Source organism: Anarhichas minor, unplaced genomic scaffold (genome assembly GCF_050575085.1).
Source record: "Anarhichas minor isolate MPS153535 unplaced genomic scaffold, ASM5057508v1 ptg000084l, whole genome shotgun sequence".
In the NCBI taxonomy this organism is placed as follows: Eukaryota; Metazoa; Chordata; class Actinopteri; order Perciformes; family Anarhichadidae; genus Anarhichas; species Anarhichas minor.
Genome location: NW_027466530.1, coordinates 43,009 through 62,604, shown reverse-complemented (window position 1 = coordinate 62,604; position 19,596 = coordinate 43,009). Strand labels below are relative to the sequence as shown.

General features: G+C 41.9%; 1 pseudogene; it reads right to left on the bottom strand.

Annotated features, from left to right (window-relative positions):
- LOC142938351 (glutamate receptor ionotropic, delta-1-like) overlaps positions 1-19,596 on the bottom strand; it is a 76,418-nt pseudogene that overhangs the window by 15,179 nt on the left and 41,643 nt on the right.

The window sequence follows — 19,596 nt, the reverse complement described above, 5'->3', positions numbered from 1 at the left end:
TAAATATATATACAGTATATATTATATATATATATATATTATATAATGTATAATGTATAAATATATATTTTACATATATCAATTATTTATTATTATATATATATATATATATATATTGAAAGACATTTTTAAGGCTTACATGTGTTAAAAAAAACTTCCAATCTGACAGAAATAATGTCGTGGAAACAGAATCAGGACAAATCTCTCTGACTGAGAAGCAACAACAGTTTGAATAAAGTGAGAGTGTCACTAAGTGTTGATGAGCTCTGACTGAACATGTGGTTCTACTAACAAGCTGTTTATTATAATGACAGGTGACACACGACGCATTAGTGCAGCAGCTGTTTGGACACACTGATGGGACCCGTCAGGGATTTAGAGAGAGGTCTGGGTCTACCCGGAGGTTCAGGTTCACTGAAGACCTCATCGTGCAGCTCAAACTGACACATAAGAACATCCCGTTCTCTCAGTGGGGCGGGATGAATCGCTCACGTGATGTTTAATATGTTGGAATTGGATTTCCTCTTGATGTTCACATTCATTTCATATTAATTGTGCACATTGTTACCGGATGAACACAGACGTGCTGCTGTCAGGACGCCGTCGACTGAAACGTTAATAACGGCAGAGTTTTAATTGGATAATTGCAGCGCTGCTGGAGGTTAGAGATGAAGTCTAATTGGATTTTATGTATGGAATGTAATCCAGTCAGTGTGTCTCCCTCGGGGCGACTCGACACCTTCATCCAATAAACATCATTAACAGTCGAGTAATTTATCTGGAATTGGCTTCATACAGGATCCCTCTGCAGACGCACAGGTGTGTTTTCTACCTTTTTGATTAATATTCTTCTTTATTCATTATTTCTTTATTTCTGGGCATCGGTTCTGCTGTTTGTTTCTCTGCGAATGAATAAAAGCTCCAATTTAAAACAATGTACTTTTACATTTATCTGCTACAGACGGACGAGTTTGAAACAAACTATTCTGAAGAAGATCAACCTGTAAAGTGACAATCGAGGTTCTCTTCTTTCAACTCAACTTAAATTAATTAACATTAACAGGTTGTGTTCAAAATCAAGCCACAGTTAATTTTCAGTTTTTACAGCGCTATAGAAAATAAAATGTATTCTTTAAAATACATATTTGTTTATAATTATATTGTCTATGAATTATTATTCCTCTCAAACGGACTGGTGAAAGCTGCACCTGAATCAGATTCAAACGACTCGTTACAGATCAATATCTAAATGTTGCTGCTATTCTGAACAAAACGAGGGAGAAGCCTAAAAATACCCACAATGCCTTGTGTTTTAGGGTCGTTGCTTGTAGTTGATTCAGTGAAATAAAGTTAACTAAACGGCAGCTTCTCTTCTGGAATAAAGACGGAGTACAACTAAATAAACGTAACTGTGTTTTTTGTTTCAGACACAGATTTCAGATGTGTTTTTAAATACATCTCGTGTTCTGAGTCTGGTTCTGTCTCTTCTCTCTGCAGGCGGCGGACGAGCTATTCTATATTTATTTGGAACCACTTGAGAGGAAATAACGTTTCAAACGAACTGAGCAAAAAGACGAAACACTACAGTCTGAAAAGCATAAAGTCACAAAAAAATGGTGACGGAAAGTGGCTTCGCACACACACACACACACACACTGAGCTAACAGATATAATATATTTATTGTTGTTGAATGAATGACTATTTGCACTAAGACAATATTTTAAGTGTTTATAACTAATGAGCTTGACTTGAATCTTTTTCTATAAAGTTTCATCTTAGTTGGACTTTTATGTTTGTGTGATTTTAAAATGTACTTCTGCTCACTTGAACTAGTTTTCTCTCACTTTTAATCTCAGGAAAAACTCAAATTGTTTGGATGTTGCTGGCGGGTTTATATGTTTATAACTCTACAGATCCTCCTGCTGCTAAGTCGTGTTTATTTCCCTGCGCTGCTTAAGTGTCTGCTCGGTACGGACGCTGGTTAGGATCTAAAAATGATAAATTTACAGTATAATGGTACAGGCATTAAAAACAAGATGATACATCATCATTTAAAACACGTTCAGACACTGAACACATCTTAAAGCTCTCTCTAAGTCTTTAAGGAGCATAGTAGATCGATTATAATGGTCACTGGTCCGTGGTAACTCTGAGGGTTCGCTAATACCTGGATCAATCATCCCATAACATTCTGGTGCAATGTAAACGTTGTTCACTGCTCCAGTAAATAGGACGGACCTTAGATATGACAAACGGCGACGGGAGATATTTCTAGTCCGCTCTAGTTCTAGTTGAACCCTTTAACTCAGCTACGAGCCAGAGAGCTAACGTTATGCTAGCATAAAGCTAACGTTAAGTTAGATTCAAAGTCAGTAACATTGTGTTGGGATCTGGCCCTAGTCTAGAAGCACCCATGCTCCTTCCTGTCATACAACGTCTGATGGAAAACTCCAAGATGAATGACTACACCTCCCAGCACAGCAGAAACCTGATGCTGGTCCCTCATTGGCCAAGAAAGGGCCCCCCACTGGTTGTGCCACCTGGTTTATAAGCCTGAGCACAGCTAGAATTCTTTCTCTTCCGTCCAGACACCGCTGGTGTAAGGAGATCCACAAGGCTCTCTTCACCCCGGACACACGCTGGTGTCAGGAGGTCCACAAGGCCTCTTCACTCCGGACTCGTCCAGGGGACAAGAAGATCCACGAGGAACCGCGGCCTCATAAAATCCTATCAGGTCACATGTAACATTCGCTGGTCGAACAGACTGTGTTTTATTTTGAGTTTTGGATCCTGTAGTGCGAGAACGGATAACTCCTATGCCCCGTTCTCCCACCCTTTTTGTGTACACACCGCCGGCAGAAGGTAACAATCTTTCCTCGCCGAAGATTTCCGGGAAGGACGACCCAAACCTCGTCCCTCAGCCGAAGTTAAAAAGCCCCTCTCTGCAGCGAGGAGGCCGAGTCTGCGCCAGCCAGCCCCGAGGCCGCGCCACCGAGAGCCAGCGGCTACTCGAGGACTGACTGATCCCCACCACGGGAAACGTACCCTACCGAACAAAGCTTCTACAAGTAAGAGTTACTGGTATCTGGGCCTAGCTTAGCTTAGCATAGCATTAGCTTAATTTAGCCTATTCGTTATGTCGTTGTTATTCCTGTATCTTGTTACGTTAAGTTACGGTCGTGTTATAACGTGTTATTGCGCAAGCATTGAGGACCACGGAGTCCCGTTATATTGTGTATTTCCTGCTATAACTGTTTGCATTAGATCCGTCGCTGCTAGTGGATGTGGAGGTTGTGATTTTATCATTTCAAAGACCAAAACCACGGTGGCGAAGCCTCGTCTCGCCGACCGAGTTTCGGGGTGATAAGAGGGCAATACTCGCATCTCACCGCAGTGATAAAGATCTGTTTGTTTTGGGGATTCTTTTATTTTGTTTTTGGTTTTATTCTCTCTTCTTTAAATCGGCTCTGTGAGTGAGATCTAGAACCGCAACTATCACCGTACAAGCGTGACCGGTCGGTTCAGAATCCGACCGCAGAGTTTACGAGTGATCAGCTGTTCCTCACATTCTCACTGCAGCACCGAGCACCGCGCTCAGAGCTCCTCTCTCTCTCTCTCTCTCTCTCTCTCTCTCTCTCTCTCTCTCTCTCTCTTCCTACTAACCCGCACACACATAGTTAGATTCACTGATTTTGGGTGAACCTCTCAGACACGTGGTCGCGTAATCTATTGTCCCAACCCACATTGTGCGCCGTCCCACGTGGTTACACGTAGCCGCCTCTCAGCTATCTGGTCAATAGACTCCGCCATCTTTGCTTGTAGGCTCACACGCCCCTTTTTAGGTTACGTACCATCACTGTTTGAGTAGGCCCCCCCCCTTTGTTTCCACACACTCACACTCACACATGTACATATATCTATATACATATCCTTACCCCACTTTATTCATTTGACTTTAGGTATTAGACATATAATTGTATGATAGTGTTTGTTGATTGTGATATTACTTGATTTGATCATTTATTATTTTATTTAATAAACTCTGTTATATTTTAAAGAGCAGTTGTCTGTGATTACTTGTGCATATGTGTGTAATAATAACTGGATGTAGTGGCCTGTGCTCGAACTTAAACCTTCACTTTCACTCTGAATGTGTAATAGTACTCAGACTATTGACATTATGAGTGAACGCTAATTATGAGACTTAGTTTTATTGTTTGGTTATTGGTCCCTGTTCGCAGGGTGGTGCCCCGTTATTATTAATAATCATTAATAATTGTTACTGACATTAATAATTCTATTGATGTCAAGAATTTAGTTTCTTAGATGCTGATAACCAAACACGCTCCTCTACGTTCCCAACATTGTATATACTGTGGACAAGCAGTAGCGTGTTTTTAACAACAGGACTAGCTGGATATCTGGTTATGTCATCGTCCAAAATAGTCAGAGGATGAAGAGCTGAAAGTAAAACACTCAGAAATAAAATATTCTGATGTATTTGTAGTCAGCGCATGAATTAAGAAAAGTGAGGAGAGGAGGAGGAGTCTGTGTTCACGTCACGATGCTCAAACAGTCAGAGTTCCTCATGTTTAGTGTGAAGATGTCGACCATCTTATCTGCTCAGAGGATTGTTTGTATTGCTGCTGTTTACATTCATTATGATGCAAATTCAAAAAGAAAGCACTACAGGAATAAACCTTCTTGTTTTGTTTGTCATGTGTTTGTTGTGTTGAAAATGGGCTACAACTGAATTGTGTTGTGCATCCCTGTGATGCATAATGACATCATTCATCCAGACCCTGGATTAAACGACACTAACAGGGATTTTACAAACAGTAAACCATGATATACATTAATATCCTGCGTCCTATGAAACCTTTTATAACGTGTCAATCATCCTGATTCTCAGCTGGATGTCAGGATTCAATGAAACTTTCCATTAGTGCGGTGAAGACGTTCACAGTGTTGCTGTGAACAGCCGCTCTGTGTGATGGAGTGTTATATTGCAGTAATGACAGGCTTCACACAGGGAGGAGGAAACATCATCCGGCAAAGATGGTTTTCCAGTCAGGAGGAAGATGATTCCCCGCCGTCTGAGGCGGGGAATCAAATCTCCATCAAATGCAAATCTCCACTTCAGCATTCATTGAATGTCTATAAAAGCCGAGTCTTAGTGCTCAGCATTTACTCGCCCTTCACTTAGTCAACGTGGCGGGATGTGCTGATGGAAATGTCAGCTTGGATTGGATTCTCAGAGAATAAAAAAAGAAATGGAGGATGGAGGTGAACTTACTGTTTTTTACATTTAGATTGAAAATGAGAGATAACATTATTTATTCATACACAAGACAAAAAATACACGACGATGTTCCTCAGCCGCGCAATCTTCCATCGAGTGTGTCTTTAGAAGACGCATTTAAAGAGATGACAGAACAACAACACGGACATGGTCGGAGCTGAACTATGAACCTAAAGAAAGACCATCAGACGCTTGTTTGGACTGAAAATAGAGACGTTGGGTCCTTTGAACATGAAATCTAAGCAGAGCTTCAGGTAATCCAGCTGGCCACACACACACACTCACACACTCTCACAGCGGGGTGATGATGGTTGAATCACAGGATAGAAACTGGGTTCAGACGACGATGTCCTGCCACTCTTTTGGGTTTAGGGATGAAACAAAAAAAGGAGAAAATGCTTTTTTTGTTGTCTGTAACGCCGACCGGGACTGTTGACACCACGTACACCTCAACAGCCAGAGGTGTTTGCTGAATGCACTTCACTGTCACAGTGTAATATTTATGAGTAATAAAGAGCTTCAAACGTAAAGAACAGAAGAAGCTCCTCATCAGTCAAAGTGGACACAAGCTGGGCTTCTTTTTGTTCTGTTTCTGTGGAAGATTTTTAAACTTTTAGTTTCAAGCTCGGCTCAGCAGCTCCGGAGCCTCGAGGGTTCAGACGGAGAGAGGAACTCATTCCTCTGACGGCAGACAGGAAGTCAATGGAAAGACGTGAATGTGAACACAGATACAAATGTTGTTTATCTGTAACATACAGAGATGTGAGGAAAATAACACACACACTGCTCTGTCTGAACATATTTTAACAGAAGATGCTGGTTAGTTGCATTGTGGGATTTGGAGGATCCCTATCATCCTATGATGCTCCACTACGGTCGTTGTGAAAAAAAAAAACACATTTATGTTTAGGCAGCAAAACCACTTAGTTAGCTTTAAGAAGAACATCATAGTTGGGCTTCAAATAAGCACGTAAAGAACTTAACGTGAGTACAGAAAAGACGTCATAAACGTGACTAATGTAACGTCACAGTAACTCAACAACACAAACGTTGGTCTCCTGGGTGAAAGTCATGTGTTTGTTTCATTACAAATTATTTAAAAAAAGGTATTTTCAACAGCTGGGGTTGAGACTAAAGTAAAAAGGTGAGAAACGAAATGTTGCCGAACGTCGATCGGAGTTGATGGTGTTGTGCTCGTTAGGATCAAACTCCAACACACAGTTTAATAAAACATCTGTGGTCAATACGTTGATCTGTTCACAGTGAGGACACTCTGGAGTAAATGTTTCCCAACATCAACATTAATCTGATCTATGATCAGATTAATAAGGAAATGATGCAAAGATCAATCTGACTGTGTGAACAAGGATTCACCTAATGCAACCTGTGACAGACGGATGGACAGAGAGACAGACGGACAGAGAGACAGAGAGACAGACAGACACAGAGAGACAGACAGACAGACAGACAGACGACGTGTCTGCAGGCAGATCATAAATATTTCTACAAGCTTTTATCAAAAAAACTTTGACAAAGTGTTCTTGTTTTCCAGGTTGTTATCTTTAAACTACATCTTTACATCCAGTCAAACAGGACTGACAGCTGGAGGTCTGTGTTCATCACCGTGAGCTGGAACATCAAATGACTGTCCATCTGAACAGAGTCAGGGTCAAGAGGTTCACTGTGATGAAAGCTGCTGATTGTTGTTCGTTCTTGTCATAATGACTGTCTTCAGCGGCGGATTAACGCACATTTGGTTCTTTGGAAACAAAAGTTTTATCCTCCAGAGACACAAAAATCCTACTACGTTTATATACTTTTATTCACGAGTACATCAAAATATATGAGGTTGTAGATATCAAATCATGTTTAAACTTTGGACCATAGCTAAACTTCCCTTGTTGTTCTGAGAGTTAAGGTCAGTGTGTTCTCCGCTAACAGCAGGAGGTTAAATGTGAGAAAGACTCAGTTTGCATTAAACACTTGAACTCAGAAGTTTTCGGTGTCAATTCTTTATGGAGAAATATTCATGCTGAGGGCTTTTTTTTTGTATTATTTTTTAAGCTAATCTGTCCACCCTCTAAATGTATAACTGCATCAGCTCAACTTCTTCCACTTCACAGACGCCACTCGAGGGTTTCTTTGTGTTGAATTACAGACGATGTGCAGCTTTACTCTTGAGGTGATTTGAGGGCATCCATCTTTTTAGGGGGAGGGGCCTCTTTCAGATTAATAATCAGCCAAATGTGTGAAAAACTGTTAAAGGTTGAATGAGTTGAATGAACGCCATGTTGAGTTGAGTCGCTTAACTGGATCGTAATCTAATCCTATATGACTTTATAATCTATGTTACTAATCTGCAACCACAAATACGCTTTACACCTTTATGATTGTGGGCCATACGCAGCACAAATTATTAAAATATGTTGATTTCAACCAGTTATACTGCAAGAACATCTGTGTTTCTAGACCAGAACGGCCCATGTGCCACAGAAAATGAATGTTCTATCACAATAAATACACAACGCTACTAAACTGTTTAACATTTAACATTACAGAAGTGTAATAGTGCGCCCACGTAGTACAAGATGAGATAAGATTTACTTTATCGTCTCCCAAGGAGGATCTTTTGTTTGGGCCATAGTGCTGCACACACAGCTGCAGTCCACTTAAATCAATACAAAGTATTTATGTTTATCTTTAATTTAATATAAATTAATTCAATCCTCTTAAACTCTAATAGAGTGCATGGCCTCAGTATTAACTCGTAATATTATAATGTTATGTGTAAATCTGTAAATAAGTTAATTAAAACAGGCACAGATTGGATTCTGTTCATGGACTCATTAAAAAGATGAAGATATAAAGAAATGATTAAAGATGTAACAAACAGAAAAGGGAAGAAATGGTAAAAATATAGTTTTTTGTACCAAGAAGTTAAGACGGAGACAATTTCACTAAATTTTAACGTTTGAACTAAGATGTGGAACTTAGATACAGCGTTTCACATTATATTCTAGTTAAAACAGTTGTAGTTTGGCGACCTCAGCTTTGAAGGAATGTGATTATGCTTTTTATAAAACACCAAAGAAATGAATAAAGAAACAGTTGTTATGAACGTATCTGCAAACATTCATGCTGCCACGTAACCACAACGTCACCGGTTCGATTCCAGCCGGGAACCTTTTGTTTCATGTCAACAAGAAAGCATCAGCGTGATCAGACTTTATCAGAAACACAATTTTACATCATTTCTAAACTGATTCATTGACGCTTTCTTAGATGCCCATCAGAGATCTTTGTGTGTGTGTGTGTGTGTGTGTCTCACCGTATGGCGTGGTCCATGCGTGACACGGTGAGGTACGCTGCCAGGTTGGCGGTGTAGGACGAACACACGATGAGCGTGAAGAGCCACCAGCTGCCCATGACGATCCTCAGGGCCGCCGAGCCGACCACGCCTTCCCCACCTACACACATACAGTCCTACATTACCGAGAGTGGACTTTCAACCAAGAGAGGACGTCTGTTTCTGGTCGTTTCAAAAAACATAAAAAATAGAAAAGAAAATGATGTTTCTGGTCTTGGCTGCATGCAGGAATGTCAAGAGCTGCAGTATTAGCAAGAAAATGAACTTTATCTTTCATTATATAAAATATATTCTTGAAGTAACATTTTAAAGATTGATCACAACAGTGTGTTTGTTTTAATTTCCTTTTAGGGGAATTCATATTCTTCTCTGTTATTGTTGGTAATTTTTATGAACCGTATGGAATATTGAAGTAGGCATTTTAAAGAGAGCTCCCTTCATCCTGTAGAATATAATTTATTTTGTGTTTAAGGAAAGAAAATCTCAATCGTAGGCCGGGTTTGAATCGTGCAACGACTAGACTTTGTGTATTTAAACTAATTCATGAATACAGTGAGGTCAGAATAAAGATATTGATTCATTCTTTGTTATCAAGAACAATCTGCTCTACCAATATGCTCCCTCTTGTCCGGTCAAATAAAGTGGACATAATCTTCAGAAAACAACTATTTTGATCTTGTTTGGTATAAATAACAGATTGTTCAATGTTTCCTCAACATGTACACACACACACACACACACACACACACACACACACACACACACAAACACACACACACACACAGACGACTACTACATCCAGGTCATTAATCACAGATTTTTTAACTGATCTGAGAGCTGCTGCGTGTTGAGAGTCCAGCTTCAGAACACTTAGGTGTTTAAGAGGACTCACGCAGTGGGGATTCAAACCTGTGACCAGGTGACCAGGATTCAAACAGCAGGAGAGAGAGAGCGCTGCTTTATCACAGCGAGCGGAGCTGCTGCATCTAATCACAACCCCGTTAGGCCTAAAAGGTTTCCCAGGCAACCAGCCAGACCATAATAGATGCAGCTGGGTGCCTCTGCTGGGAAAGTGTGTATGTGTGTTCTTCTTCTTCTACCTTTTAGAGGACAGAGTCGAATTGTAGACCTTGAGATTAAGGACACTTTTAAAAAGGGAGGACATTTTGGGAAACTAATGACATTTCTTTTGAAAAATTAGGCTAGTTTTATTTAGTGAGGACATGTTAGGAAGTGAGGACAGTATCAATCATAGTCAACTTGTTCTTCGTCAACTGAGAGATTTCTCCAGCAATCTGCTGATGACGATGGAAGGACCTGCAGGAGGACATTTTGGAAGTCCTGGTGAGGACGTACAGATATTTACGTTTTTTGGTAAGTGAGACCTTTTGTAGGGTGAGACTTTTTTTTTTTTGGAAAGCGAGACCCTTCTGGAAGGTTAGGACATTTTTTGGTAACTGAGATTATTTTGGAAAAGAATAAATAACATTTTATGGAAAAGATTTTTCAGGCAAATTGTTGACATTTTAAAGACATTTTAAAGATGAGGAGAACTTTAGAGGAGAGAAAGGTTATTGTTTGGAAATTGGTTTGGCCTTATTTCAGTGTTTGGACTAGAATAATGTTTTAGGACGAGGTTAGTTGTTAGAGAATATTTATTAAGTCAGTGAAGGTCCTCACAAGTACAGAGGCACAATATGAGAGTCAGCTTCATAACATCACTCCTCAAAGTTTAATCCTGAAACGTTTTACTGTTTGTGTTGCATTTATCAAGAGTTTCAACTGCAACAAAGCAGCTCTGTCTCCTAAAAACAACATCCTCATACAACGAAACTGCATTGTGAATTATGAATTTACGTCAACCACATGTTTAAAACTTCGACTGCAATCCTGGAGAAAATATGTTTCCCTCGAAACGTAGTTAAGGATGCAGTTTAGTTGCATTGGAAGGTAGTGTTTTACAAGAGACGGGGTTGAACAAAGTGGATCCACAAACCTTCCCACACACAGAAAACCTACGTTTATTACATCACTGTTACATTTCCTGGAGCTCTGTGTAATATAAGCCTCTCTCTGATTCATTTAAGCACTCTCAAGTTTGATGTCCTTGTTTCTGCTTCTCTGCTAAATATTTCAGACGCTATACAAATCCTCCCGTGATTATTGTTTCCCCTCTTCTGTTGCTGTGTAATCCGTGTAACCGCTCCAAATTAAACCCTCCCCTCCCCCGAAATCAAATTGAAATCCGTCTTTACAAGGCAGATAATCTTCCTTTTGCTGTGATCAGCCCTGATTGGTTTCAGCCAAACACTGAGCTGCTACACCGTGAGAACATTTTAAAAAATCAGCACAATGAGACACGTAGCTGATCTGAACTGTGTTCATCAGGAAACGTTAAAGATTGTCTGACTTTTTAACCTATTCAGCAACAACTACTAACATGTAAGCAAGCAGTCGCCGATGTTCATTTCTATTAGGCGCAGAGCAACATTAGCATTCATAACATTTTTGTTTGGTCAACTGTGCAAACTTGTTGGTCAAAGTTCATCAAAGTTAAAGTCGATGCAAAAAATTTCCAAAGATTTTTTCTTTCAAATACAATTCAAATTTATAGATTTTTTAAAATTTAAATGCTAATGCAGCCCAGCTTTAAAAGTGATGTAAAGTAGTGTAAAGTAGTGTAAAGTAGTGTAAAGTAGTAAGCAGGGAAAGGTTCAGTATCTTTAAACCTGTGATGGGGCGGTTACACCAAACGTGAAGCAATAATATACCAAGTTGATGCAAAGACACAAAGTTTTCATGGAACACTGTGTTGAGATTGTTCGACATACTGACGTTGAATCAGAAATGGAAATAAATGATTGTAATTGTCTGAGTTCACTAGCGTCTTTCCTCTCACCTTGATGAACGAACGCTCCGTAGACAATCCAGATGGCACTGTGCAGGGAGCCCGACCCCACGCCGCCGTTGTGGGGCTGGCCTGGCGGTGCATTCTGGGTAGAGGAGGAGCGCAGCGCCTGCAGCCTGTTGAGCAGGAAGATGAGCACTCCCACCACGGGGATGGCGGCAGCGATGCAGGCCCAGACGGCGAGGTCAAAGGGTGCAAACAGAGAGAAGATGTTGATCTTTTCTTCAGGTTTTCGCAGCAGGATGCCGACGCTGTAGTCCAGGTAACGCTTGCTGAAGTCGACCACGTTCTCCCTCTCTGGTGTGATGGTGATGGCCGACACCGCCAGGTCGGCTCTCTGGAGGAGGAGGTGGTGTTTAGCCAATCAGTAACAAGTATTCATGTTTCGGTGGCCAGCAGGGACAAAATATGACCCTGTGTTAGCTTAAAGCTCAAACAGTCAGTTTCTAGTGAATCATATGACCCTTTATCTCCTCCGCCAGTTGCATTCCAGCTTTACCTTGTTGATGAGATCACCGATCATGCCGTTCCACGAGCCGTTGGGAAGCTGAGATCCATATTTACTGTCTGCCACCTGGAGGAGAGATTCGTAAGTTTATTGAGTTCAAGTCACCAGCTCAGAAAGCTACCACCTAAAACAAGGTTCAACCTCATGAGCAAATACAATGAAAGCTGTAGTTATTCATCCAATACTCAGGCTTCAACACGGCTGGAGTCATCGATACAACATGTGGTTTAGTATCAATGTGACACTCATCCATCAACAGCCACTTATAAGCTTTGGACACCAAAGACGGTGTCAGAAAGCAAATTCTCACAATGTGACTGCTACGACCCACCAAATACTGTCTCCTGGTAGATTTGGAGTCTCTATCTTCCACTTTTTCATAGTTGCTGTTGTTTTGTGTGTCTTTGTATTTGTTTTGTGTCTCTTTGTAGTCGTTTTGTGTCTCATTGTAGTTTTTTTTTCTCCGTTTCATGGTCATTGTGAGTCTCTTTGTGTCTCTTTGCAGCTGTTTTGGTCTAAATGTTGATTTTTTGTTTCTCTTCACAGTTGCTTTGTGTCTCATTGTAGTTCTTCGGTCGCCTTTCATAGTCATTTTAACTCTTCCTGGTCATTTTGAGGCGCTTCCTGGTTGGTAAGTGTCTCTTTGAGTTGGCATTTTGTAGGTGAAGGCCAGGAGGGCACCGACACTCTGGAGCCCTGGGCCCGTAAGGCTCATACAGTCATCCATCCATGGTTTGAATAAAGTAAAAAACAACATGTTTTAACACTATGATCACAAGGTTATGAGCACATGAGAGCGGTGCAGAAGGATGATGTGATTTGATGAGATGTCTCTGCACTTCTTTAAACATTTATAATGTAGCCTCACACGTGTGTTCACACGCGCAGTCTGATGCTTCAAAAGTGACAAACCAATCTCATCATCATCCACAAAAGCCTGTTAAACCTAAATCAGGACGGAGTTCCTTTATTCATCTGGACTGTGTGCATTAGATGTTGACACCTGAACTAAACTCAGTCCCACCTGGTAGATCTCATATTTGAAGCCCAGAATCTTGGCGAGGGCGTCCAGGACGTCGATGGAGAAGCCTTTATATCTCTTGGGCTGCCCGAGGATGTTCTCTGCCACCATGACGAAAGGATCCTCCTGCAGAGACAGAGAGAGAGGTGGGAGGTGCAAACATTAAAGCCTCAGCACTGAAGAACAAAAACAGAGTTACTTTACTGTGTTCAACTACTGCAGCTTCACAGAGCGCAAAGTGAACTTGTGTCTGAGAATGAATCGAGGTTATGTGCGGCAATACATTTTGAATGGAGTCAAACGGAGAGCCAGTGAATGGCTGAGATTTCATAAAGTATCTTCTTAACAGTGTACTTATAGGCCATCGCATTGAATTATGTGTATAATAGACAAATTCATAATGAGTGTTATTCATACTGAGACTTGAATGCAAATTGGCAGTAATTCAGATAATATATAAATGAATCCCTGAAGCAATTACGCATCATAAGCTGAGATTACATTTACAATTAGAAGAGCTATTGTATAATTATTACGGTGTCAAGAACGCAGCTCAATGCATAGTCTTCATAAACCATATGCTCTTTGTGCTTTCAAATTTAAATTTCGATAATATTATCATTATATCTGAGGTCTGTGTTTTAAAATTCTTCAGTGGACCAAGTCAAAACACTTTGAGGATTTGGTGTTTATAGATATTTCAACTGTAGTTTTCCAGTGAGGTAGCTGATTAATACGAGACAATGAGATGATGGAGGCTCCATCTCCTCTGCCCGATGGCCCTGCTTCTTCTGTTGTCTCCCCTCAGCGCTCCTGGTTGTTCTGTTTCTAGTTCAATCATATAAGTTTGTAAAACGTTGACAGTTATCTACTTGCTTAATATTGGTTTTGTCGGTTGTAACATGCAATGAATTTGTGTCAACAGTGTGCAGAGTTGAGTTACTTTTTATGTTTGTCATGCACAGGTAGTGTGTGTCTGTAGCTGGTAGGGTGTGTCTGTAGCTGGTAGTGTGTGTCTGTGCTGGTAGTGTGTGTCTGTAGCTGGTAGTGTGTGTCTGTGCTGGTAGTGTGTGTCTGTAGCTGGTAAGGTGTGTCTGTAGCTGGTAGGGTGTGTCTGTAGCTGGTAGTGTGTGTATGTGCTGGTAGTGTGTGTCTGTAGCTGGTAGTGTGTGTCTGTGCTGGTAGTGTGTGTCTGTAGCTGGTAAGGTGTGTCTGTAGCTGGTAGGGTGTGTCTGTAGCTGGTAGTGTGTGTCTGTGCTGGTAGTGTGTGTATGTGCTGGTAGTGTGTGTCTGTAGCTGGTAGTGTGTGTCTGTTCTGGTAGTGTGTGTCTGTAGCTGGTAGGGTGTGTCTGTAGCTGGTAGTGTGTGTCTGTGCTGGTAGTGTGTGTCTGTAGCTGGTAGTGTGTGTCTGTGCTGGTAGTGTGTGTCTGTAGCTGGTAAGGTGTGTCTGTAGCTGGTAGGGTGTGTCTGTAGCTGGTAGTGTGTGTATGTGCTGGTAGTGTGTGTCTGTAGCTGGTAGTGTGTGTCTGTGCTGGTAGTGTGTGTCTGTAGCTGGTAGGGTGTGTCTGTAGCTGGTAGGGTGTGTATGTAGCTGGTAGTGTGTGTCTGTAGCTGGTAGTGTCTGTGCTGGTAGTGTGTGTCTGTAGCTGGTAGTGTGTGTCTGTGCTGGTAGTGTGTGTCTGTAGCTGGTAGTGTGTGTCTGTGCTGGTAGGGTGTGTCTGTGCTGGTAGGGTGTGTCTGTAGCTGGTAGGGTGTGTCTGTAGCTGGTAGGGTGTGTCTGTAGCTGGTAGTGTGTGTCTGTAGCTGGTAGGGTGTGTCGGTAGCTGGTAGTGTGTGTCTGTGCTGGTAGTGTGTGTCGGTAGCTGGTAGTGTGTGTCGGTAGCTGGTAGTGTGTGTCTGGGCTGGTAGTGTGTGTCGGTAGCTGGTAGTGTGTGTCTGGGCTGGTAGTGTGTGTCTGTAGCTGGTAGTGTGTGTCTGGGCTGGTAGTGTGTGTCTGTAGCTGGTAGTGTGTGTCTGGGCTGGTAGTGTGTGTCGGTAGCTGGTAGTGTGTGTCTGGGCTGGTAGTGTGTGTCTGTAGCTGGTAGGGTGTGTCTGGGCTGGTAGTGTGTGTCTGTAGCTGGTAGTGTGTGTCGGTAGCTGGTAGGGTGTGTCTGTGCTGGTAGTGTGTGTCTGTAGCTGGTAGTGTGTGTCGGTAGCTGGTAGGGTGTGTCTGTGCTGGTAGTGTGTGTCTGGGCTGGTAGTGTGTGTCTGTAGCTGGTAGGGTGTGTCTGTAGCTGGTAGTGTGTGTCGGTAGCTGGTAGTGTGTGTCTGGGCTGGTAGTGTGTGTCTGTAGCTGGTAGTGTGTGTCGGTAGCTGGTAGGGTGTGTCTGTGCTGGTAGTGTGTGTCTGTAGCTGGTAGTGTGTGTATATGCTGTGTGTGTCTGTGCTGGTAGTGTGTGTCTGTAGCTGGTAGTGTGTGTCTGTGCTGGTAGTTTGTGTCGGTAGCTGGTACTATGTGTCTGTAGCTGGTAGTGTGTTTCGGTAGCTGGTAGTGTGTGTATGTGCTGGTAGTGTGTGTCTGTGCTGGTAGTGTGTGTCGGTAGCTGGTAGTGTGTCTGTAGCTGGTAGTGTGTGTCTGTAGCTGGTAGTGTGTCTGTAGCTGGTAGTGTGTGTCTGTGCTGCAGCACTCAGAGCTGGAAGTGTTGCAGCTGCAGAGGACCCGGCTGCAGGCTGAAGGTATTAGTCTCGCTTGATTAAAGCAGCGTCTCCGTGCTGCTGCGACAGCACACTGGCTGCTGCTCTATCTCTTGAACTAGTTAGTCCGGCCGGTGCTGGTTCTGGATCGATGCCCTCTCAACAAACAAAAAAAGTGTTGCGGGGAAACTTTTGGGTGGAGGAACATGAGAGAGTGAGACGAATCACCAGCCACAATAAAAAGAAGCACACGAGCTATAAAGTCGTTCTCTCCTTTATTGACTGAAGGACTTTCCTCTGGAGTTATTGAAGTGTGTTTTGTGCTCTGGAGTGTGGGATTATTTTTGTTATATCAAGAATTGAACTTGTATTTAAAGAACTGAATTGACAGAGTGGAGCAAACATCGGAGTTTTTTTATTTTCTCTCATGGAGTTTCAAGACTTCCACTGAGGCTGACTGACCATTTTAAAGACTTTTTATTCACATGTAGCTTCAACATTGTGTAGTTTTTGGTGATTGTTTTTTTAAATATCAGTGGAGAATGTATGTAACACTGAATGTTAACCTACAGTTAGTCAACACAAAATGTAAATTACTGGATGTTAGCCTGTAAATATATATATTGTCCTTCAGTTCCTAGTTTATTTATATTTATTTATATTGTGCATGTCGTTACTCTGTGTGCACTTTAATCATCGCTTGTAGTTTTGAACACTGTAACCTCTCTCATCACACTTTCATTAATGTTTTGCTCATTTGTACGCTGCACTTCCCTTTATGTATTATTTTCTCCATATTTTTGTTCATGTTTTATTTCATTACAAATACATAGATGCATCCTTGTACATCTAGTACATGCATAGTATTGTAGTAGTATATTTCTGCTATGTTTAGTGATTATCTTGAGCACAAAGTCATTCTTTGGGATGTATTGTGTCTAATCTCACTTTATCTCTTATCTCATCCTCTGTAGCTTCACTGACACTGCAGCTCAAATTGCGTAACTTGTGAAACTCTTTAATTGGCTGAAAGATATTTTTAATCTCCCACACATGCACATAAACACAAGTATCTTTTAATTACTTGTACTGTAAGTAATTTTACTGTTGCGGTCTGAATGGTTATGGCAGTGAAATGTGATTAAATAAACTGTTGAATATCTCGTGTCACCTACCAGTAAAGTGACCACTTTGACCGTCACTCCCTGCATGCCGTTCTCTATGCGACTCTCCTTCAGACTGCCGTTCAGACCGTGAACTGAGTCCCACGTAGCGAGCTGCAGAAAAACAAGAGACAGAGCGGTGTACAGAGAGATGTACAGGGCGATGTACAGGGCGGTGTACAGGGCGGTGTACAGGGCGGTGTACAGGGCGGTGTACAGAGCGGTGTACAGGGCGATGTACAGGGCGGTGTACAGGGCGATGTACAGGGCGGTGTACAGGGCGATGTACAGGGCGGTGTACAGGGCGATGTACAGAGCGGTGTACAGGGCGATGTACAGGGCGGTGTACAGGGCGATGTACAGGGCGGTGTACAGGGCGATGTACAGGGCGATGTACAGAGGCTTCAGAGGCGAATGCAACAGGCAGAGCAGCTGTAATTTTAGCAGAATGACTCACAGGCTGCAATCTAACAATTTCTTCACCGGTCTAATTGGACTTCATGTGGTTCTGCTTGGACAAAGACGCGGCGGGTATGGCAGGACTTAATTGAGAGACATCTGTGCAGCATGCTAACAACCCACTCCAGCATGTTTTCATTCAATGCATGTTCATTCACACACAAAGAGAAACGGACTTAACTAGGACAACAAAAAAAACAAAGAACTACTGTGTTCTCCAACAAACCTCTCAAAGCAACAAACAAGCCTCTCAGGAAACATGAGCTCTTCATACACACACTGACATCACTGAATGTATTCTATATATAATGTCCCGTTTCATATATGAAAGGATCGTACGCATGTTAGAGACGTAATGACCGATTAGTGACATCAGGAAGCAGAGAACGTGTACTGAAAACATCCATGAACATGTTTCCTGTTCAATCTATACTGAAGCCAAGAACACAAAAGAAACTATAAATTGATAAAAAAAATAATATGACTCATGGTGAGTCAAAAGTCTGACTTTACATTTTGACTCAGTAAGTAGAAGTTTTGAGTCATGCTTTTCACTTATTGTAGAAGTTCTCATAAAAATATTATAATTGAATCATTCTTAACTTTTAATCCTTTTCATTTAGCGCCGTCATACTTCAGTTTATCACGAAAGACCTGCAGAAGTTCTGATATTCTCATCAGCTTTGTGTAATTTACAATGTTAGCTGAAATACTAACGTAAGATGCTAAATGTTATACCTGCTGAACATCAGAAGTTAGCATTTCCGTTAGCATATAGCCTAGCACAGCTGCTAGCATGGCTGTTTTGGCGTTTTGATAAAACATTAAATCCAGTTAATATTAACATGTTGAAACTTGTTACAAGTCATATCATTCTTGCAGGGTGATTAAGATTAGAGCGTGATTATACCAAAACAAGTCTTCAAGGGTGTTTTTAAATCGTTGCAGGAAGTCTGCAAAATCAAAGCACTTCTTGTTAATCCCGAATGTCCCGAACCATCTGCTGTCATATAGTGTGCATAACTTTAAAGGAGCCGTATTAAACAGATCATTAGCACCTCATCACATAACTATCATCGATGTGAAGATAGAGAGGAGTAATGTCTGTGTGTTATCAGGCCGTGTACCTCAGTGCTTGTAAGTGCACGTGAGCGTGCCTTTTAGTGCACGTGAGCTCTCTGCACTGCTCTCATACAGCGGTTACAGCTGATAACACCTTCAAGGTACTTCGTCTTTTGTTCTTGATTTATTCGTTATTCTCTGCTTTGGATTTTATTACATAACTGTTTTCACATTGTGACGTAGTGTCAATCAATAAAAACCATGCGTCTAATATACATTTGTTTTATTTCTCTTACTTTGAGTTTAGTTTGTGTGTCGATATGATACACAAGCAGAGAACCAATACCGAGCTCTACCTTTACTTCAAGGCCTTGGTCTCGTTCTATGTGTGAGACACTCGGTGGCGCTGCAGAAACAGCTCATCAGCCAACCGGTGTCATGACAGGCTGCAGTCACACTTTGAGTCTCAGCTGCTTGTTTTTGTCACCAGCTGCTCCCCATTAAGAGCTTGTGTGTCCGCGTAATAGCACCGTGAATGCGTCCTTGCCCGGCTTGCTGTGTGTGTGTGTGTGTGTGCTTTGTTTCCGTCACCGTGGAGAGCCAACACATTGGGGTTATTGATCAGGCGGGATGTTGATGGCGGAGTAGGATTCACACTCGTGCGTGACTCAACTTCCCCATGAATCCGTTGGGCGTCGGTTTATTGTTTGTTTCACATCGAGCGCTTCATTCCTTCTGAGAGAAACGGAGCTTAATCACACACCAGGTCTCTTGTGTCTGCCGCCTATTGAATAATTAAACTGATCGCTTTATGAACAGCTTCATGCATCAATGCAAAAAGAAGAGAACAAATATCAATACAATAAAAAGTGGGTCACGTTGACATTAGGAGGCTAATAAAACACTGAGAAACATGTCGTCTGACAGTTAGCGTGAACGCGCTCTGTAATCTCTGACGGAACGTCTTCATTAGCGCCGTTCGGCTCAACGCGCTGCTTGTTTCTGGTCGTGAGCGTTCAGAGCGGTAAACAGACGAGGTCATGCAGTAACACATCGCTAACACGGCTAACAAATTGCTCCGCTAATGATGATGCAACTGTTAGATACACAACACAGTGAGCTCATTAAGCTC